Below are 21,823 nucleotides of genomic sequence, written 5' to 3'. Positions count from 1 at the left end.
AATGAGCTGGACCTCATCGGATCAGTAGGCGGGACGTTGGATTTCTGAGTAGCAGACTCAATCCTATTCCTTTAGGCATGATATTTTTGTGATTTTTGTTGGGCAACGCCTCGGGCGACCCATCCGTATTCTTTTGGACCTGTATATATGATAGATTTCTTTCATTTCAGTAAACTTGTGTGGTTGTGCTTCATGTTCCAGGAAATTTCAAGCTCTGCATTTGAACCTGATCAAATGCATTAATGAAAATCGGTTATCAGTGACACTCAGGAACTCAGGAGTCGAGTGTATGCACGACCCCCGATTTTCAGGGCGTTACAAGATGGTATCAGAGCATGGTTTGGAATTAATTGGGCCATGGGTTATGAACTCACTACGCGTCCGCTGACTTGAGAGGATATGTATTAGAAAATACAACAGAGATTAAGGATGTTAAGATCCATCCTAGACCCCGAACCGACAATCTCGGATGGACGGTTAGACTTCCTAGGAATTGAGATTTGGTAGCAAGAGGAGGTAGCGATGCTAGAGAATGGGTCCAAGAGTCGTACCAAATCTCAACCCATCAATAGAAACGAGTTAGAGACTGAATGATTGGACGGTCAAAGGCAACATCCACGTACGAATGAGTTAGTTTTGGGCTGAATTTGATAGTTCCAGCCCGTTTGAGGATAGGGACTTAGGGGTGAACGAGATTTTACCGAACATAGTGGAATGGGAGAAAAATAAGTTTTTGTCCCCTAACCAGAAATAATCTTCCAAAAATGATAGGCCCATTGCGTAGATTAGGTCATTCTACCCCAAAATCATATATAGTACTTTCCCGGGGGCCTTACCGGCGCCCAAGAAATCGAAAAAGTAGGAGTCCCAAGTAGGACCCCGGCGTGCCCACGCCCAAAATACACAGTGGGCCGGCGTGCCCACGCCCACCGGGCATCCCCACACCCAAAATATACAGTGAGCCAGTGTGGCCGCCCACCGGGCGTCCCCACATCCAAATCTCCAGGGGCCCGGCGTGCCCACGCCGGAATTTTCTGCAAAATTTGATTGACTTCAAAAATTCATATCTCCTTCGTTACAACTCCGATTTAGGTGATTCAAAAGCCAAGTTTAAGCTTGATGAGTATAGTTTTGTATAAAAATAAGAAAAAAAATAAAATAATAATTATAATATAGTTAAAATTAGAATATTTTACCAACTGTCCAAAAATTGTTAATTTCAGACGGCTGTCGCTCCTAGAATTTTAATAATTTGTCTACAACTTCAAATGAGATGAAATTTTGTGGTATAACTTTAAACTTAATAATAAAACATTATAAAAATTTTAAAAATAATTCAGTTACTAATGTATAAGAAACGTAACAAGATAGGTCCCCTCCTCCCTTTCATTATACACACGAGTGAGGTCCCCTCTCCTTGCAAATAAGACTCAAACCACTTCATTTACTTTCATTTCCTTCCTCTACATTGCTCTCAAATACTTAGAAAAAAAACCCTCTCCCCTCCCTCATCTCCAAACTCCATTCCCAAAACCCATTCCTCCAAACCATTTTCTTCTCTTTCACAAAACCCATTCCTTCTTGTTCCACCCATTCAACATCAAACCCACCTTCATCTCTTGCACATTTCCCATCCTCTCTCACCACCCATATTTCTTTCAATACTCATTCACCAAAACCCCACTCCTTTCACTCTCTTCTTCCCCATTTCAAACTTTCATTTCCCAAAACCCATCTCAAAACCCTTCTTAGCCATTTCTTCAAACCCACATCTCAACTCCCATTCTCCAACTCCATTTCTCATCAAACCCATCTCAAAACCCTTCTCAAATCCCATACCTTCAACCCATCTTCAAGTTCATTTCTTCAAGCCACACTCAACCCATTTCCCCCAAATCACATCTTTAAAGTCCATCTTCCTTAAAAAAAAAAAAAAAAAAAAAAAACCATCCTTCTCCCATTTTCACTTCCATCTCCCTAACCCATCTCCACTCTCTCATTTCCAAAAATCCCCTCTAACACCCAATATCCATTTCCACTTAAATCCCTCATTCACAAAACCTAACCTCAACCATCCACATTCAACCCATTCCTCCCCATTTCAAGACCATCCTCAACTTCATTTTCCAACCCCCATTCTAATCTCACTTTCAAAACCCATTACATTCTCATTTCCCAAAACCCCTTCAACAAAACCCATTCAAAACTATCCACTCATTCACTCTTATAAGCTCATTCACAAAACCCAACGATTTGTAAAAATTGATTTTATATACTTTAGCATACATTGATCATTAGATTGTTGCAATTGAAAATTTTTATATAAGGTTTGATAATAATTAAGAGGCAACAATTTACTGTCCATTTTCCACTTAATTTTAGCCCAATTATTAATCTTTTCTATTCCCTTCCTTTCATAGGTCAATTGGTGTTGTTGCCACCAAACGAGCACACCCTTTGAGTTTTACGGCCACAAACCTTAATTTCTTTCTATTCTTCCAAGCTTTCTAGATAAAGAAAGTTGCTAAGGATGCTATGTAGTCCACCTAATCAATGGGATTTAAGTTGCCTTTAAGATCTAACACATCGACCTAGATGATGTGATCTGACCCTTCAACAACTTGGGCTAGGTATTTCATCCGATAAGTTGCCTTTGTTGTCCTGTTGGAGCTGTAGCAGAAGTTGAGTCTTGATTGATTCCATTAGCTCTTTCCAAACCACCCTCATTTTCTACACCCTCTCTCCAAACCTCCTCACCTTCAACACTCCTTCATTCTCTTCATCTTTCCTCTCCTAAAACCCACTCTCAACATTTATTTTCATCTCATTCTCAACTTTCTTTTCTAAACTCATTCATGAAAACCAACCTCAAACCCATTTTCAAGAGACTCATCCAAGAGCATCCAGCCTCTACCCATTCCTCTTCATCTTCTCCAAACCCATTATCAAACCCAATTCAAAATACATTCCCAACACCCATCTTAAAACCCAAACTTCAAACCCCATTTTAAATTCATATCCAACCCACATTTTTCAATCCCATTCTCAAATCCTTTCCCAAACTTGTCTCCTAAACCCATTTCCCTCTACTCCCACTCCATCACTCTCACTCTCCCATCCTTAAACCCATCTCCTCCTCCTTCTTCTTCTTTTCTTCTTCTCCAAACCTATCATCAAAAACCCATTACTTCAATCCTTTCTTCTTCTTTTCTTTCTTCCAAAGGCAACCATTGAACTAGAATATGATCATCTAAAACTCAAATGGGCCATCTCATGGAATAGTTGAGAAGGAACATCCACTGTTAGTTATATACGGGGCCTACCATGGTCTTTATCTGCTACCCAATCCATTCATCTAATGTGCCTCATCACAGATAGGCGAGGTTGCTCTAAATGAAAATAAATAAACTGTGATTCCATATACACATCCCCATCTGGATATTGTGTTGTCCACAATTAAAGATACTTTGTAGCCATGGACATTCAATGCTAGATTTTGGTACTAATGTTGGGTGTGGAAGTGGCTAGGAAACAGATTAGTCATGAAGACAGATGGTTGACTGGTGAAGACTTTGCTAAATTAGGAGCTGATAAGCAAGTTCCAGGACAGGCTATGGGTGTTAGAAACAGTTCTAGAAGCAAAAACTAAACAACAAGCTGAATCTATTAATGGGTTTTGTTACAAACGCAAAATAGGTTATAATGGATTGAATTTAAATAGGTCTGCAGTAGAAACCAAATATACAGTGAAAGATAAGAATGTTTATTTCTAATAATGCAAGGAATCATCCTATGAATAGACTAATTTTTATATATGTTTTTCTATTTTAAGTAGTTTTCAACGCAATCGAATTAAGACCCTTGAGTAGGATTGTGTTTCACAGTTTAAGGCTTCGAAAGTTCGTATTGAAGGCGTACTATGGTAAAATATGTCAAGTTTTCCTATTCTGTTAAAGAATTAAGGTTTGTACCACATTAAGAAGACAACATTCTTCGTCTCTCCTTTTCTGCATCCTTCTTAGCGTTATTAGCACTTCAAACCTCTGAAATACCTTAGAACTTTCGATTCTTCCTTCCCTTTCGAAGTTTAGGAAACTGAAGTGCAGTCTGCTCCTAACCCACTAGACATGAGATCGAAATGGTGATATACATGTAAGATTTTATACTATTAGAAACCTTTTTAGGATAATCATTTGACCATAAGCACCATGGGAGATTTAAATCACTAAGTTAAACAAGAATTAAAATGAGAACTCTCTCGAACCAAGACCCAAAGGACAACCTTATAAATAAGAGATTTAAACTTTCCAATAATGGTTGTTCCCTAAACATTTATATTGATCGGACTACGGAATTACGGAAGTATACACCTACGAAGCATTCGCAGCTTGACTCAATTCTCAATCCTGGGCCACTACCAATGGACTCACTGCTTTAACCAAGCAGAAGACTAGGATCCACCAGGATGAAGAAGGGATACGATGAGTCTTCTACCCTGGTCAGGTAGATAATCGACGTATTGGGTTAAAGCCCACTACAACCATCTCTTTGTATTGGTTTACCATTGAAAATAAATATTTTTACTCTAGATAGAGGAAAACCGTCGCCATGAATCTAAATCTTTATAGATAAATTTTAGTAAACCATCAGGGTGAAAAAGTTTTAAGGGGGGTAGACTAAAATGAGCCAGCCTATCATAGATAGTATATACCCTACCATGCATATAAACTTAAAATCAACAAGCCTAGGCAAATGAAGTAATGAAACCTTTACTTACTACCCTTAGGCAATTTCGGGGATGAAATTATTTTTAAGGGGGGTAGATTGTAACATCCTGGATTTTCACTGTTTTGAATTTTCAAATCCTTGAATTTTTTTCATTAATTAACTTATAATACCACTTAATGACTATTGGCACTCAGTGTTAGTTTATACAGGAGTAGTACCAGTAAAGGTCCGCACAAGTTCGTTTAATCAACCGTAGGAAGCCAACGAATCCACCCGATTATTTGAACAACAGGTTTAGCCCCATGATTTACTCATATAGGACCCAAATCTAACCGACCCATCGCTAACTAATTAAGAAAATCATGACGAAATTGAATATCTAACCTAAGCCAAGTCAGATAAGGCCCGGATCTTGAATAATAGACTAAATCAACACCGTTACTCTTTTAGCCTAAAACTGATGGTTTAGAGTAAGCATGACCAAATCTCCACTTTCACTAGTTATAAATAGGCCACACTATGGACATAGTTAATCTAAACCCTAATAATTGCCCCTGAGAAATCTCAATACCTAATTCATTTCAGAAATGCCCTGAATTTCCAAACAAGATCTAGACCGCTCGTTGGTGGGCCACTAGTTCCAAAACTATAGAATAATATCCGTCTTACTGGGCTTGACTTCCATTGCGGGAGTCGGACCTGGGTGCTGTCCAGAACCGCTCAACTTGAGTTAAAGGGCGAGTGCATGAGAAGTGCAAATACCCTAAAAGAATGAATTGAAACTTAAGTGAATTGGGTCGTCCACTCTTATGCAAAGTTGAGGATTTCGGACCGTCGGTTTACGACCAAACTTTACCCGTGAAGTAAGAATATTTCTCTACTCATATCCGTATAGCCGCGGCCCCGATCGACTATCGGTGACCGTTGAACAAACTTCTAATCGTATCTGTTGATCGGCGCATCCAAATGGCGGGCCAATCGTATCCATACGAAGATCATCATTAAGGCTAACCATCCTACGGTGTATATCAACTTGTACACCCCATAGTGGGCCCTAGAGCTTAGAAAGACCCTCCCATAGGTCTAGTATAGTAAAAACCCAACACTTGGGGCCATTTGCACCAAATCTAGCATTATAAAAGGGGCTTCTTTTGGGCACCCCTCTCCCCATACGATTTTGCCCTAGAGAAGGAAAGAGAGAAGAGAGAAAAGGGAGAAGAGAAAGAGGAGAAAGGAGGAGAAAGAGGAAGAAGGAAGGAAATGAGTGTGTGGTAGGAGGTGGGGCCCAAGGAAGCTTGGAACCTTAGAGAAATATCTTCCCCCTCCCATATCCACAACTATAAGCCACTTTAATCCGAATGGAGAGGTAAGCACCCATCATTTTTGGTAATCTTTGGGGTTGAGCTAGGAAATGCATGTAACCCTAATATGTAAGTACATTGTTTTAAGATTCCGGCCGATCGACACCAAGTTCAGCGCTTCTAGGTCGTTTTCCAAGTCTTCAACAATCTATAAGTGCGGACTATTGTTCTTAGGTGGCCTAGCACCAATTCTAGTATGAGTTTAATGATTTTAATTGCTTAAATGCTATACTTGAAGAATCTAGAGAAACCCTAGGAATTGCATGTATGTTGGGATTGTATGGAATTGTATGTTTGGCTCTCATATGATGTTGTTCCTGCCTCTCACATGATTGTGTATGGATGATTACATGCTCATGCCTTGTTTGATTTTCTCATATGATGTGCCCTATAACATGTATGATTCATTGATTTTTGTGCATTTTAGTTCTAAGGGAGGTGAGAAGTGCTTAACTTCCTCACCAACCCACACAACACACACGCACCTTGTTCATGATATTATTAGCTTTACTTGTTGGTAGAAATTTGGAATTGAATATTAAGAAGTATGAGAAAATGATGTTGTTTATGCAAGAGATACATTGATAGTTGACATGTTATGAATCACCACCCAAACCCTTGGGTTGGTCAGGAATATGAGGAGAGCAAAGGCAGCCCCGTTGGTATGACCACCTTGAAGCTAAACCCATGGATGTGGGCGAGTGCGGGTGGGCGACAGTAGTTAGACTACATGGGTCACTTGCATCTGATGTCGTTCTCCCACGTACTTGCCTGGACTCGTGCGGTCTAGCCTCTTATCTGACCAACCTTATTTGTTAACTCTGTTTGCTCACACATGTATGAAACCTGAAACACCCTACAATCATTGTAGCCCATCAATAACCCACTTAAAATTGGTCCACAGCTTCATGAGCCGGGCATGGTGGAATGAGACACTGTGTCCGAGCTGTCGGCCTATGCTGGGGTACCGCGCCTCCCCATAGTGACTGTAAGCGATCGCTTTCTCTTGGCACTCCTCATGTGCTTGAAGTCGGGGATGAGGAACCCGACGGGATCACGGACCGCGGGGTCTCGGCCTCACGCATTGGGGGGTCTTGGCCTCGCACCCAATTTAGGGCATTAATACGTGGGGTGTGCCAGATTCTCCAATCTACTAGATGAATGGACCTAACTAATAACTCAACTAACACGATCGTATTGCATCGCACTAGTTAGGGTGGTGGCTTGGCAGTCGAGGTCGCACTGAGGGAGTGTTGTCATACGCGATCGTTAGATGGAGTCGCTCGAGGGAGCGTTGTGGTGAGGGCATGCATCATATCATCCTACATGCATGTATATTAATAAGACTATTTAGATGTTTATGGTTGACTGATTTTCATTAGGATCATATTACAATTGATGCCTGTGATAACTTAAGAGTAATAGCAGCCACTGAGTTGATCACTCACTCCCATCTGGGACGGTGTTTTAAAACACCGACCAGACCCGTTCATAGATGCAGATGACTCAGGGTTGGAGGATCCTGGTGAGGTGAGCCTCGAAGAGGAGGACGAGTTCTCTTACTTCCAGCCAATGAGCGGGACCTCATCGGATCAATAGGCGGGACGTTGGATTTCTGAGTAGCAGACTCAGTCTTATTCCTTTGGGCATGATATTTTTGTGATTTTTGTTAGGCAACGCCTCGGGCGACCCATCCGTATTCTTTTGGACCTGTATATATGATAGATTTCTTTCATTTCAGTAGACTTGTGTGGTTGTGCTTCAGTTCCAGGAAATTTTAGGCTCCGCATTTGAACCTGATCAAATGCATTAATGAAAATCGGTTATCAGTAACACTCAGGAACTCGAGAGTCGAGTGTATGCACGACCCTCGATTTCCAGGGCGTTACAATAGCCTACCCAACCGCCCTCACTATTGGATGAGTCCAAAAGAGTGTGAGATACTTTTGGGGCAGGTGCGGGAATTAATCGGTAAGGGTTTTTTGGGAGAGAGCATGAGCCCATGTGCCGTGATAGTGTTTTTAACGCCTAAGAAAGATGGGAGTTGGCGCATGTGTATCGATAGCTGGTTAATTAACAAGATTACCATTAAATATCATTTCTCATTACCACAGTTCGACCACATGTTCGATATGTTAGAAAGTGTCAATGTGTTCTCTAAACTAGATCAGAGGAGTAGGTACCATCAGATTCGTATCTGTCCGGGTGATGAGTGAAAAATGACATTCAAGACCAAGAAAGGGTTATATGAGTCATTGGTCATGCCCTTCGGTCTATCAAATGCACAAACCACTTATGCATTTGATGAATCAAGTGTCAAAGTCGTTCATTGGCCTATTTGTGGTAGTATATTTTGATGACATCCTGATATATAGAGAGAATGAGATGGAGCACATGAAATATATTAAGTTGGTGTTACAAGTCCTGCAAGTTAACAAATTGTACCTCAACTTGAAGAAGTGTAATTTTTTAACGGACAAACTGTTGTTCTTAGGATTTATTGTGGCATCCATAGGCATTCGTGTGGATGATGAAAAGGTGAGAGGCATTAGGGAATGGCCGATCTTGATGAACATTCATGAAGTGAGGAGTTTCCATGGGTTGACGACCTTTTATCATCGATTCCTTCGAAATTTCAGTACGATAGTCGCACCTATTATAGATTGCATGAAAAATGGGCCGTTTCCGTGGACCAATGAGGCTGACAAAAGCTTTGCTGAAATCAAGCATCAGTTGTCCACAACACTCATCTTGGTTCTTCCTATTTTTGACAACCTGTTTAAGGTCGAGTGTGACGCCTCATATGTCGGAATTGGACAAATCTTATCACAGGAGGCATGCCGATAGCCTTTTACAGCGAGAAGCTTAGCGAAGCCCAAAAGAAGTGGTTGATATATGAGCTTGAGCTGTATGCAATTGTTCAAGCGCTACGACATTGGCAACATTATTTGATTCAGAGAATTTGTTCTCTACACAAACCATCAAGCCTTAAAGTTTATTAATAGTCAGGCTAACATGAATCGTGTGTGTGTTAGATGGGCTGTATTTTTGTAAAAATTCACGTTCGTTTTGAAGTACAAGTCAGGGCAACAGAATAAGGTGGCTGATGCACATAGCCATCATGGATCACTATTTGTTACAATGAGCAATGAGATAATCGGCTTCGACTATCTCAAGGAGTTGTATGCCGAAGACGAGGACTTCAAGGATGAATGAATGAGGTGTCAAGAAGGTCATCCTAGTGACCTACATATGCAAGATGATTTATTCTTCAAAGGAAATCGATTATGCATCCCTCAAAGTTCTCTGAGTGAGTAGATTATTCAGGAGCTACATAGAGGGGCCTTGGTGGACACCTTGGGCCACACAAGTCGTGAGCTCTTGTGGAGTGGTATTACTAACCACAATTGGTATATGACATGGGTAAAGCAGTGCAGCAATGTAACATTCCTCAGACCTCCAAGGGGTAGTCTCAGAATATGGGCCTCTAAATCCCATTACCTGTGTCTGACAGCCCTTAGGAGGATTTATTTATAGACTTCATGCTTGGTCTCCCATGAACACAATGTGGCATGAATTACGTGTTCGTGGTGGTAGATTATTTCTCAAAGATTGCGCACTTTATCTTATGTAAGAAGACCCTCGGTTCAACACATGTGGCGAACCTTTTCTTTAGAGAGGTCATACAGCTACACGGGGTTTCCAAAACTGTTACTTTTAACTGTGACATGAAATTCATTAGCCACTTCTAGTGGACGTTGTAGAGTCAGTTCGGTACACAATTTAGTTCAATGGTGCCTACCACTCACATACTGGTGGGAAGACTAAAATTATGAATCACACGTTAGGAAACCTCATTCAATGTATTTCAAGTGAAAAACTGAAGTAGTGGGATTTAGCTTGTCTCAAGCGGAGTTTTCATTCAACAACATGGTGAACCGCTCGATAGGGAAGTCTTCATTAGAGATTGTTTATGGTCGTATGCCTCGTCACACACTTGACTTAGTCCATTTACCCAAGCTTCTGGGCATGAGCATTGTAATAAAAAACATGGCGGACCGAATTATGGGTATTTATGCAAAGATGCAAGCCAAGTTGCATGCCTCAAACGACAAATACAAGGAGCAAGCCAACAAGTATCGGCGACAAAAGGTGTTCGAGGTGGGCGACCAAGTTATGGTCCATCTACGTAAGGAGAGATTTCTAACTGGGACTTACAACAAGTTGAAGAACAAGAAGATTGAGCCAATACCGATCCTCCGAAAGATCAATGATAACGCTTACGTTGTTGATCTTCCGAATGACATGAAAATTTCGTATACTTCCAACGTCGCGGACCTGACTGAGTATCATGAACCGAAGCGGGACGAAAACTCAAGTACGAGTTTTTTTAAAGTGGAGGGAACTGATGTTGAGCGGGTCACAGACACTTTCATGTCTAAGATAGACTAGAGAAGGCCCGATCGAAGTCGAAAGTGATCAAGACCATTAGAACACTAAAATATGCATATCTCGCAAACTGGAATGAGTTATTCGATGCACCATATATGATTTTGGCATAGGAGAAGCTATTTTAGCCACCCAACCTACTACGCCGAGTTGCCCATGCCGAATTTGCAAGATTCCATCAAATCGACGGTCAAAAATCCTTTTTTAATTTCATTTTTACTATTTATAAAAAGTTTTAATTTGATTGTAACTCTTCATCCTTTGAGCTTTAGGAGTTGTGTCCAACATGAAAAGTGCTTTAAAAAAAAATAGAAAAATAACATTGTTAAGCCAAATAGGACACTTTCTATTTTTGGTCGAAAACCATGAATTCTAGTAGGAATCATGGCCATCTATAAATAGTAAGTTTACTATTTATAGTAAGTCACGAATTTTAGGGAGTTTAAGTTGGAGTTTGATTATGAAACTTATTCCAAGGTTTGGTATCACCATTTAAAGGGTTGTAAATTCATTTTTATCATCCATCAATCAAATTTTAAATTTCTAGAATTTATTTCTTTTTTTTTTTTCCTCCGTGGATTCGAGGTATATCTGTGAGGAGTCTAGAGAAGCTCCATAGATTCAGATAAGTTATCCCCTTGAGGAAGATGGTGATCATCACGTCCATCCCTAATGTAGACATCTCTCCTGACTGTTTCTCTAGTATGACCTACCATAATCACCGGTTATCCTCATTGTTTTTTAAATATCCAGGGCCTAATATAAGACTAAATATTTAATGGTCGGAGTGCACTACATAAACCTTATGGTCGGCCCTCCCAAAATTAAGAGGGTGTCCGTACAATTCACATTTTCTCATGAATGATCTCTGTAGAGCGATAGAGGGATGCCAAGACTTGATTTTTAGCAGGGCCCACTAGATGTGTATGAGAGATCCACTCCGACCAATAGATGTATAATCCCAATTTAGGCCGAAAGCCTAAAAAAGAAAGGCTAACTCTTGATTAAGGTGGGCCACACCAAAAAAATATATTTATGTGGGAGAGAGACGTCCACCCTTAATTTTACAAGGTCCACTCTAATGATTATATGAAATCCATGCCACCCATTAGATGCAACACCAAAGTTTATGCATGGGGCATAAAAATAGGCCCATCCATGCTTTTGGTTGGTTCTCGTGGGACAGTTTGAAGGTCCTACACTGTTCCTGATAATGTCATCCATCAGAATTATAGATGGAGCTGATTTTTAGATCCTTGTTATAACGTGAAGGAATAGAGCTGATTTTTGGATCTTGTTGTAACATGAGGTGATGCACTTAGTGGTTTAAGCGGATTTTATATAAACATTATAGTGGGACCCACCTATGCAGCTGACCCATTTGCTCCCACACCCACCCAATCACCGTTAAAGAAATGTAACCGAGGGTAGTTAAATGATAATTATATCTATTAAAGAAATACAATGAAAGGTAGTTAAATGATAATTATATCCATTAATAAAGTAGCTTCTTGAAAATTTAAAGGGTATGGTAACGTAAACTCCATTCTAATTAGGTAGTTGTTTTGTAAAATTCCGAAAAAAAAAAGGTAGAGTACGGTATGCCTGTGGTACTGAAAGCTGTATTTCATCATTCTCAGACAACATTGGAAGAGCGTGGAATTATCTGGTCGGTGGCTGCAACCAGGCGGTAGAAACCATGCAATGGTTCGCATTCAGGTGTTAGGGAATCTATTATCAAGACCGTTATATTGCGGCCCACTTGGCCAAGGTCATCGTAGAATCGTTCCACGTGCAGATTTAGTTGGTCAGATCCTCACATGGGTAAGCCAAATGCACCCTTTTAGAAAGCGACAGATCATCCTGCATGTGGGGCGGCACTTCATGCATATTACATCAGACATGCAGTAAACCAGCAGTCATAAGTTTCTACTCTCCCCAAGCATGACCATAAGGCACGTGTTGGCAAGATCATGCTATTTATAACGTAGGGCTCACACCAAGCATGCCCTGGATGAAAGGAAATGGTTGTCTCATCAGGTGGGCCACGAAATTATGAGAAAAGTTGATGTTAGAGTGCAATGACCATTGGTCCATATCCAACATAAACGTGCAATGATAGATCATGTTAGATGATGAATTACATGCCTCGTGTTTGGGTCAATGCATGTTTGCGGTTTACTGCCAGATGAATGGTCCAGATCTCGCGTGAGTATGCTACATGTGTAAGTATCCGACAAAGGAAACTCCAGTTCTCACGGCAGATATTAACGTAGCATTTCTCCGTTATCATTGTTTTATTGTTATGTGATAATTGAATTTGACTTCCCTTCACTCACAAGCAATGAATCTTCTTTTGGGAATCTAATCCTCAAGCAAGTAGACTTTGACTAAAAATTCCCTTAAATGATAGCGCTATTGAGCTAATCAAAGTGTACCGAAATAGGAAGAGCGTGCAGCACCCCAGCTCTGTGGGCCCACCATGATACGTGTTTCATCCACTCCGTCCATCAGTTTTGAAGCCTTAATTTAGGATTGAACCTGAAAATGAGTCTGATCCATGACTCTTGTGAGCCACAATATGGCAATAGTGTGAATGGGGACGCACACCATAGAAACTTTTCTGGAGTCAGCTTGTTGTTTATATGCCATCCAACCCGTTCATCAGGTGAGTCCCATCAAGACGAAAAGATATCTAAGAGATAATCCTGACACAAAACTTAGACACGCTACTCCCCCCGCCACCATCCATTGGCTAGTAGTCGGTACTCTATGGGCCCCATCATGATGTATGTGTTTCATCCATTCCGTCCACCCATTCTTCCCAATCATTTTATGGTATGATCCCAAAAATGAGGTTGATCCAAATCTCACGGCACAGTATTAATTTAACGCCCACCATATTAAAAACTTCCTTGGGGCACAAAAGTTTTGGATCAAGCCGATATATATATATATATATATATATATATATATATATTCCCTTCATCCAAGTCTGTATTACCTAATCAACAGGTTAGATGTCAAATAACCATTACAGTGGGCCCTAGGAGGTTTTTAATGGTAGACATCCAATCACTACTGTTTTCTCATGGTGTGATCCACCTGAGATTTAGATCTACCTCATTTTTAGGTTCTAGCCCTAAAATTATCTTTCAAAATGGATGGAGGGCGTGGATAAAACACATACATCATGGTGGGGTCCACAAAGCACCTACCACTAGCCACCTGGCTGCTGGCGGCGTGACTAGCCAAACCTCGACCTGAATTAAGGGTTTTACTTGTGATAATTACGTTTTTCAAATGGTGAAAAGTACATGAGTTTTGGATCTAACTGACATTTATTATGTACGATTACATGAGGTGCCTCAACTGATGGATGGACTGGATTTTACGTAAACACTACAGTGGACTCAACACAGCTGGGATGTTGCACGCTCTTTTCTACAACAAGTGTTGTAGCTTCCCGTCCAACCAAAGTGATATTTTGTACAAAACTATTGTTTACCAGTCATTTTCAAAGACCGGCATTTGGCGGCTGACCAAACAAATCCAGCTTAGCTGCTAATACATTATAGTTGGAAGGCATTTTCATACAATTTTTTTTTTTTCTTCTCTTTCTCTTTTTAATGGTCGAGGCTCCTTTTCACTCCCCAGAGTTGTTGAATGCTGGTGATATAGATGCGTGGTGACAGTCAAATGATAGATCTAGACCATCCACTAGGTTCAACCATACTTTTCATCATAGACTGGAGATTACACACTGATTGAAGGTATTTCTTCGTCCGATCAAAGCTATAAAAATGGACGATGTGGATAAAAAAAAGGTCCCATTATAATATGAGTTGTCGAATGGATGGACTACGTATGCCTCCAAGAAATCTTGTGATCAGTAACTATAATCCTCTAATTGGTGGCTTGAAAAACCTACTGGTAGCATTCTCCTATCATGATGAGTTTTTTCATGGTTATTCATGCGTCTAAGTTTCAACCCATGGCTCAGTGGTAGAGATTGTTAGAAAAATATTGGATATACCGAAAAATAAAAAACAAAGTTTAATTATATTGTTTCACTAGGCTGAATCACGTATAAATATATGCTGTCCTTAAAGCGTAATTCGCCTCCTTATCAATTGCTGATGGATTAATGGTCAATTACTTCCAAGATAAAATAAGTCTGTCTGGATCCAGCATGCAGCAATCACGATAGGTCTACTTAGGAACAAATCAACATAGCAAATCTTCTGGCAGAATCAACTAATGGATGTGATTACAATATTCTATGAAGGAAATTCTATCTAGAGAATCTGATGGAAATAGAGAGATTTGTTTTTGAGATGATTGAATTTGGACCGGAATGGTCCAATTAATATAGGCACCAAGGAGTGAACCATTGCTAGGTGGTAATCAATAGTTCAAAACGTTTGAAAAACTTTTCTGACCGTTAATCATTAATTTTATCCGTTTCTGGTCGTCGAATCGAAAAATCTGACCGTTGGATCATCATGGCCCGTCCATTTTCGGACCATTGTGGCTTTTAAGGCAACTAGCCGTTTTCAGAAATGACCGATCGTTTCAAATAAAATATCTAACCATTTTCAGTCGCTTATAAAACCCTAGCTCATTTCAAATTCATGGCACCTAGGCTCATACTAGACCACCCGCACTACGATCACACCGTCTCGCGACAGTTCGCAAGGGAGCGACCACTCTGCGACACGATGCGCACGTACGAAGTGCAAAGTATGTCACTGTAACCACTACAACCACCATGCCCTCACCCTCACCCACGCCCACGCACCCAAGCATCTCAATCTACAAAGCTCTAAGTAATAATACTACACACACATCCTTATATAAACCCCAAAACTCTTTTTATCATTTTCGATGTGGGACAAAAGCACACACCGCACTTTTCTTATTTGAAATTTCCAAAAATCATTTTGGCGGCAAAATTCTGAAATTTTGAATTATTTTTTTAAAAACCACAAATGTCAACAATCCCCTACTGGTTTTTTTAAAACAATAGAAAAATATCTTCCAGAGATAGAAGAATAGTTATTATGCATAAAGAAAGATATTTTATTATTTGAATCTTTCCTTAATGCAAGTATTTAAAAGTTATTTCAAAATTTCTGGTTGTCGCAGCATTGAACCTGTAGCGCCCCGCTTTCGTGTAGTTAATTATTCGCACACGTAGACATATATATCCACATAATAAGGAATACATTAAAAAATTAAACATAATGAATCGGCATAAATGGTAGAAGTAATTAAATTTGGGGGATGAAATTTTGTTTAAGGGGGGTAGATTGTAGCACCCCGAACTTTTCAATACCCGAGTATTGAAAGTTCTCGAGTGTTACCATGAAGTTTAACTTTTCATATGTACGATAACGAGTTAAGAATGATCTTTATCCATAGATCAAGTCATCCGACTGTTGATTTTAAGATAAGACCATCCATCATGTGATTTGATATACGTGCCTTCCCTTAATTAAATTGGTGAATAACTCTTTATCAATAATGATTTAAATGTAAATTCTTTTGTAAGAATTATTTAGAAATGTCTATATAACCATATAAAACCATTAGATTTTACAAAACTCTTAGATCAGTAATAATTACAAAAATGGAATTAACTTATACCATTGAATTCTAGATCATATAGTTCTCATGATCCGTTTCATGTGAAATTTTATATTGTGCCTATTTATCATAAATTAACTATACATGTCAAATTTCATCCCTTGAATCATTTTAAAAGTGACCTAATTGACAAGTCAGCACCTTAACTGTTGATTTTGGTGTCCATCGAGTGAAGAAACCTCGTGGGTAGTTGTAGTAAGATATTTTCATTCATATAAATGACTTAGATTACCCATAATATGGACCAAGTGTCAAATATGAAGACCCCACATTGGTAGGCTTTTTCTTAGGCGCGAAGTTATCATTTTGAGGCTTACTAACTCCTTATAAATCTGGATCTTCCAATTTAACCACTTTCTGTCGTCCATTGCAACTCGAATTTGGACCACACTTTGGTCTCATATGACTACAAAATTATACAAAATTCAGACCCCGATCTATGATCCTACACCATTGAATGTTAAAGCCAGTTCCTTACTTTCGGTACAAAAAGTGAAATTTTATATTTAAGCGTTTTCCACTATCGATCAACCACAAAATTTGTCCAACCTTTTGCCTATCCTGACTACACATTTCTCTAAAAATTGGGCCTTGATCATTAAGTGTGGATCATTAATTGAGATCAAGTTCATTTTGGCACCCGTTAGGAGAATTTTTAAAATAGATCAATCTAAATTTCAGATCACCAAGAAAATCATATACCACAGTCCTATTCGACGACCCTGACACACTTGATGAATTAGATTTAAATAAATATTAGTATAAAAGGTCAAATTGAAAAAATCTAATCCAAGTGAGATGTGAAACACACCCCCTCTCATATGCCCACTCCTTTATAAAAGGAGGAGTGCGTTGTAACACCCCGAACTTTTCAATATCCGAGTATTAAAAGTTTTCGAGTGTTACCATGAAATTTAACGTGACATGTATATGTGTATGATACCAATCTAACTATTTTAACCTTACATTTATTCCCTGACATGAATCCAACTGTTGGGAATAACCTCTATTCAATAGATCAAGTCATCTGACCATTGATTCTAAGACAAGTCCATCCATTAGATGATTTAACATATGTACCTTTCCTTAAAAGAATTGACGAATAACTCTCCATCCATAATGGTTAGATGTAAGTTCATTTGTAAGAATTATTTAGAAAGGTGCATACAACTATGTAGAACCATTATATTTCATAAGGCTCCTATATCAACAATAATTACAAAAATGCCATTAACCTAGACCCCTGAATCTTAGATCACATAGTTCCCGTGATCCGCTTGATGAGAAAATTTATATCATGCCTATATATTATGAATTAACCGTACATGTCAAATTTCAACCCCTAGATCAGCGAGATCTATAATTAAAACAAAAATGCACTTAACATGGACCGCTTAAAGATCATGACCGCCTGATACCTTAAGATAGGCCGTGACTAGGACCAACAAGGCAAATGAATAGAGTAGATTTAACATAAATCTCATGTGGGCTCCACATCTCAACTGTGTGTGCACAGGGAATACTCTCCCACACCGCACCGAAACCTAAGGCCCGGTCAAACGACATTTGACTAGACCAAACCCGACTCCTTCCTATTTTTACGCATGCTCTTGTGCTAAGAGGTTTTAAAACCGGCCGCGGTTTCGGACAGAGATGGGAGCCATCATCAAAGACTCCCTTGATGATCCGAGCCATCCATAGGCCACCACCGATCAACCCTTACCTATTTCCAACCATTGGATCACACACGAGTGCACACAGGCTCATGTAAGAACCAGATTGCGTGCGGCTACTTCTCCTTCGAAAGTGGAAAGAACCTCGAATCCTTCTCTTCTTGCACTTACACACACAGCCACTACCCTATATCTCAACCGTTCTATCTTTGCTAGAGAGAGATCCGACCACAACTAAGAGGCCGAAAACATCTGGAAAATCCCCACGAATCAAGGAATCTCTCCACGAACGGTTTCCAGCGAGAAATCAGCTATTTTCAAGACCTCAACACAACCGAACTTGAAGACCAGATTCCAATATGGACCATCTAGAATAAAAGAGAAGGGGTTCCAATGGTCCCAGAGACGTCGGAAAGGAGATTCTGCCTTTTGGGAAGTTCTGGATAGTCCGGACGTTCACGAGCCACGGAAAAATCACCACACTGCGATTCAATATCTGGGACGTTCACCATGTAGGGCCCACGAGTCTCTTAGGGCCCATCCAAATCGACCCAAATCTGATAAAAAAGAAAGGAGGAGAGAATAGGAAGTTTACCTGGAAACAACCTCCGGTTTATGCAGCCGTTCCCACAAAGTTTCCTCCACGTGCAAAATATGTAGGACCAATCGCATGGGTATATTCCACGTACACAGAAAGTTCTGAAAACCCAGAATCTTACAAATATGTACCTCCTACGCTAGGAAGCACGCTAACAATAAGAGAGAAAGAAAGACAGAGGAAGAAAGAAAAGAAAGGAAAAGAAAAGAAAGGAAAAGAAAGGAAAAGAAAAGAAAGGAAGAAAGAAAGGAAAAGAAAGGAAAGGAAAAGGAAAGAGAAAAGAAAGAGAAAGAGAGAGAAAGAGAAAGAAAGAAAGAAAGAAGAAGCGCTCACTGTACGTCGAGTTCCATCGGACGCCAGCCGCAATTCAGGTCAGGCTGAACTCATCAGTTGGTGAATCAATATTCTAAAAGCTACCCGAACGTTAAACCTTAAAAGACATCCAAGAAACCAAGGTGAGAGTTTTATCCTTTAAGCTTGTGGTAATTTAAGTTGATATGCTTTATCTTACCTGTTACATACTATGTTTTCATGTTGTTATGATTTTCTTCCTACAATTATTTTATCATCAATAATTATCTACCCTTTTGAAAATTATGATATGATGTTAATTACAAGTGATCTTTATGAATTTATGTGGAGCGATGGATGTAGGCCTTGCCATTATCTTCATCAATTTGTTGAGTTAGCCCCCACTACTCTTCTCTTTATTGAGTTGGCCATTACCACTCTCCTTATTATTGAGTTGGCCATTACCACTCTTCTATTTGTTGAGTTAGCTATTGCTACTCTCCTTTTATTGATTGACCATTGTCACTCTTCTCTTTGTGAGTTAGTCATTGCTACTCTTTCCTTACTTTACTAGCCTTGTGTTATTTACCTTTAAGGCTTGGGCATGTGTCTTGATATTTCATAACTCCCATAATTTGGCCGTTGTTCTCTATAAGTGCAAGTGATGTGTTAAGGGTATCACAATTAGTGATTCAAATATTTAATCATAGACATAATGCGCTCTAGGTTGAGACTCTCTTGGTCAACACGTAATTCCATAAGCTTTTATGTAGTGGTACATAAATCGATGCAAGTAATTCGCAATATATATTACATCACTTTCGGGATTGGATGTCGCAAATAGTCGCTCCATAAACAAATCGTATCACGTGATTTATCAAACTCATGTGTTGTGTCGCCTCGAGGTATTCACATAAATCCACGGTAGCGTTGGCCATACCGGCGAATATCCGTAGTTATGGGATGCGGGTCGAGTCAGGTTTTCTGTGAATCATATTCCACATTGTGACAATAACTACGTATGATGAGCCGCACACACTTTGTTAGGGATGTATCTCATGTAGGTTGTTTCCGCATACTGATACTCCTTGTAATAGTGGAATACGAGACATATCAAAACCTTTATATTACTTTTATGAATCTCTTTAATTATTGTTAATCTTAAAGGATAACCATCACTATGAATAGGGTGTTGACCCTCTCCAACCATACAGATGATGCAGGTGATGTACAGATTGAAGACCTAGAGGACAATCTCCTTATGAAAGATTATACTAAAAGAATAAGAAGATAGTTTTATGATTTAGTTTTATACTTTCGCTGTAAACTCGATAAATATAATAAGCTCCTATTGAGACGACATTTGATTATTTATTGAACTCTTTTACTCTGTTAAAATAATCAAACAGTCTATTTTAATCTCTTAAATGTTACCTTCATGAATGTATTTGGATGTGATCTAAATGAAAAAAAGTACGATTTCCAAAGCATCCAATTTATACATTATTAACCTCATTTTTTCTCATGCATGAGTATAAACTCTGGCCATGAATATTTGGGATGTTACATGCGTACCCTTCTCCAGTCACACACCAGCACTCCCAATGTCCAAGGAGGAGAGGGAGAGAGAGAAAGAAAGAGAAAGAGAAAGAGAAGGAGAAGCCTAGACGCCCATCATCCTCTTCATTCTCCACATATGTGGTGTCTCCCTCTTACTCAAGTGATGTTGTGATTCATCTAGAAGCTTTCCTACATGGATATCTACCTAGGGTTTAGATCTAAGGCTAAGGTGAGGGATTCCTTTAAGCTTACACTAATTTGAATTGGTATGATTTATCTTATTTTTTCATACTTTCATATTACTATAATTTTTCATGCAATTGATTGATCTACCATTTCAATTATTTATCCTTTTGAAAATTATGGTTAAGGTATGATTTTAATTATACATGATTTTCATGAATTTATGTAGGGTGATAGATACAAGCTTTGTCAATTGCCAATTTTGATAGCGATGCGTGTTTTTACTCTATATTGAGTTGGCCTTTTGCTCCTCTCTCCTTATTTTTATTGAGTTAGCCTATTTGCTACTTTTCTCTTTTATTGAGATAGCTTAATGCTACTTTTCTCCTTTATTAAGTTAGCCTGTGCTACCTCTCTTTACGGCTTGGGCATCTGTCTTGGAATTTCAAAACTTCCATAATTCAATTTATTTTCTCTTTGGCGCAAGTGATGTATTAGATGTATCATATCTAGTAATTCATATATTTTATCGTCGACGTAATGCACTCTAGGTAGTGACCATCTTGGTCGACACGTAGTTCAAGGGATTTTGAATAGTGGTGCAAAAATCAATGTAAGTAACCCGCAATGCGTGTTACATCACTTTTGGGATTGGATGTCGCAAATAGTCACTCCATGAACAAATCGTGTCACGTAATTCATCTGATTGATATGTTGTACAGCCTCAAGGTATTCACATAAATCAACGGTAGTGTTGGACACGCCGACGAATCTCCGTTGTATGAGAATGTGTGGCGAGTCGGGTTTTTTATAAATTAATTCCACATTATGATAATCACTACGTATGATGGACTACACACACTTTGTTAAGCATGCATTCATATATATATTGGTTGCGCGTACTGATACCACTCGCAGTGGTGGAATATGAGATGTATTAGAACCCTCACATTATTTTTAAGAATATCTTGAATTGTTGTTAATCTTAAAGGATAACTGTAAGGCCTGTAACCTAGTTCGTACCGTTCCTTAGGATCCCGCAGTCCTCTCGGTCGAATTTCGGTGACCTGCAATATGTGCATAGCATTTGCCCGTGACCCTGAGTCGCACCCTATCAACCTGAGTCAACTCAACCCAAGACTGTACCCTTGTGACCGCGCCGTCGTCGCGGTTCCAACGCAGCGTCTTATGCACTGATGCGATACGCAGGCCATGAGTTGTGGGCCCGTATTCATCTTTAGGGAAACGCCGTGCATTGTGAATTCTGAGAGAATCTCTACCTAAACATCACATCAATCAATCAAAGTGCAACCCATCACTCACCCATACCT

The 21,823-nt window shown here is 39.5% G+C and overlaps 1 pseudogene; it reads left to right on the top strand.

Moving 5' to 3' along the window:
- The first annotated feature begins 10,265 nt into the window (after positions 1-10,265).
- The window catches only part of LOC131238900 (DNA-directed RNA polymerase V subunit 1-like), a 31,661-nt pseudogene continuing 20,103 nt past the window's right edge, over positions 10,266-21,823 (top strand).

The sequence above is a fragment of the Magnolia sinica genome, chromosome 3 (genome assembly GCF_029962835.1).
Source record: "Magnolia sinica isolate HGM2019 chromosome 3, MsV1, whole genome shotgun sequence".
In the NCBI taxonomy this organism is placed as follows: domain Eukaryota; kingdom Viridiplantae; phylum Streptophyta; class Magnoliopsida; order Magnoliales; family Magnoliaceae; genus Magnolia; species Magnolia sinica.
The sequence above is the reverse complement of the archived record's forward strand: the minus strand, read 5'-3'. Positions and strand labels throughout refer to the sequence as shown.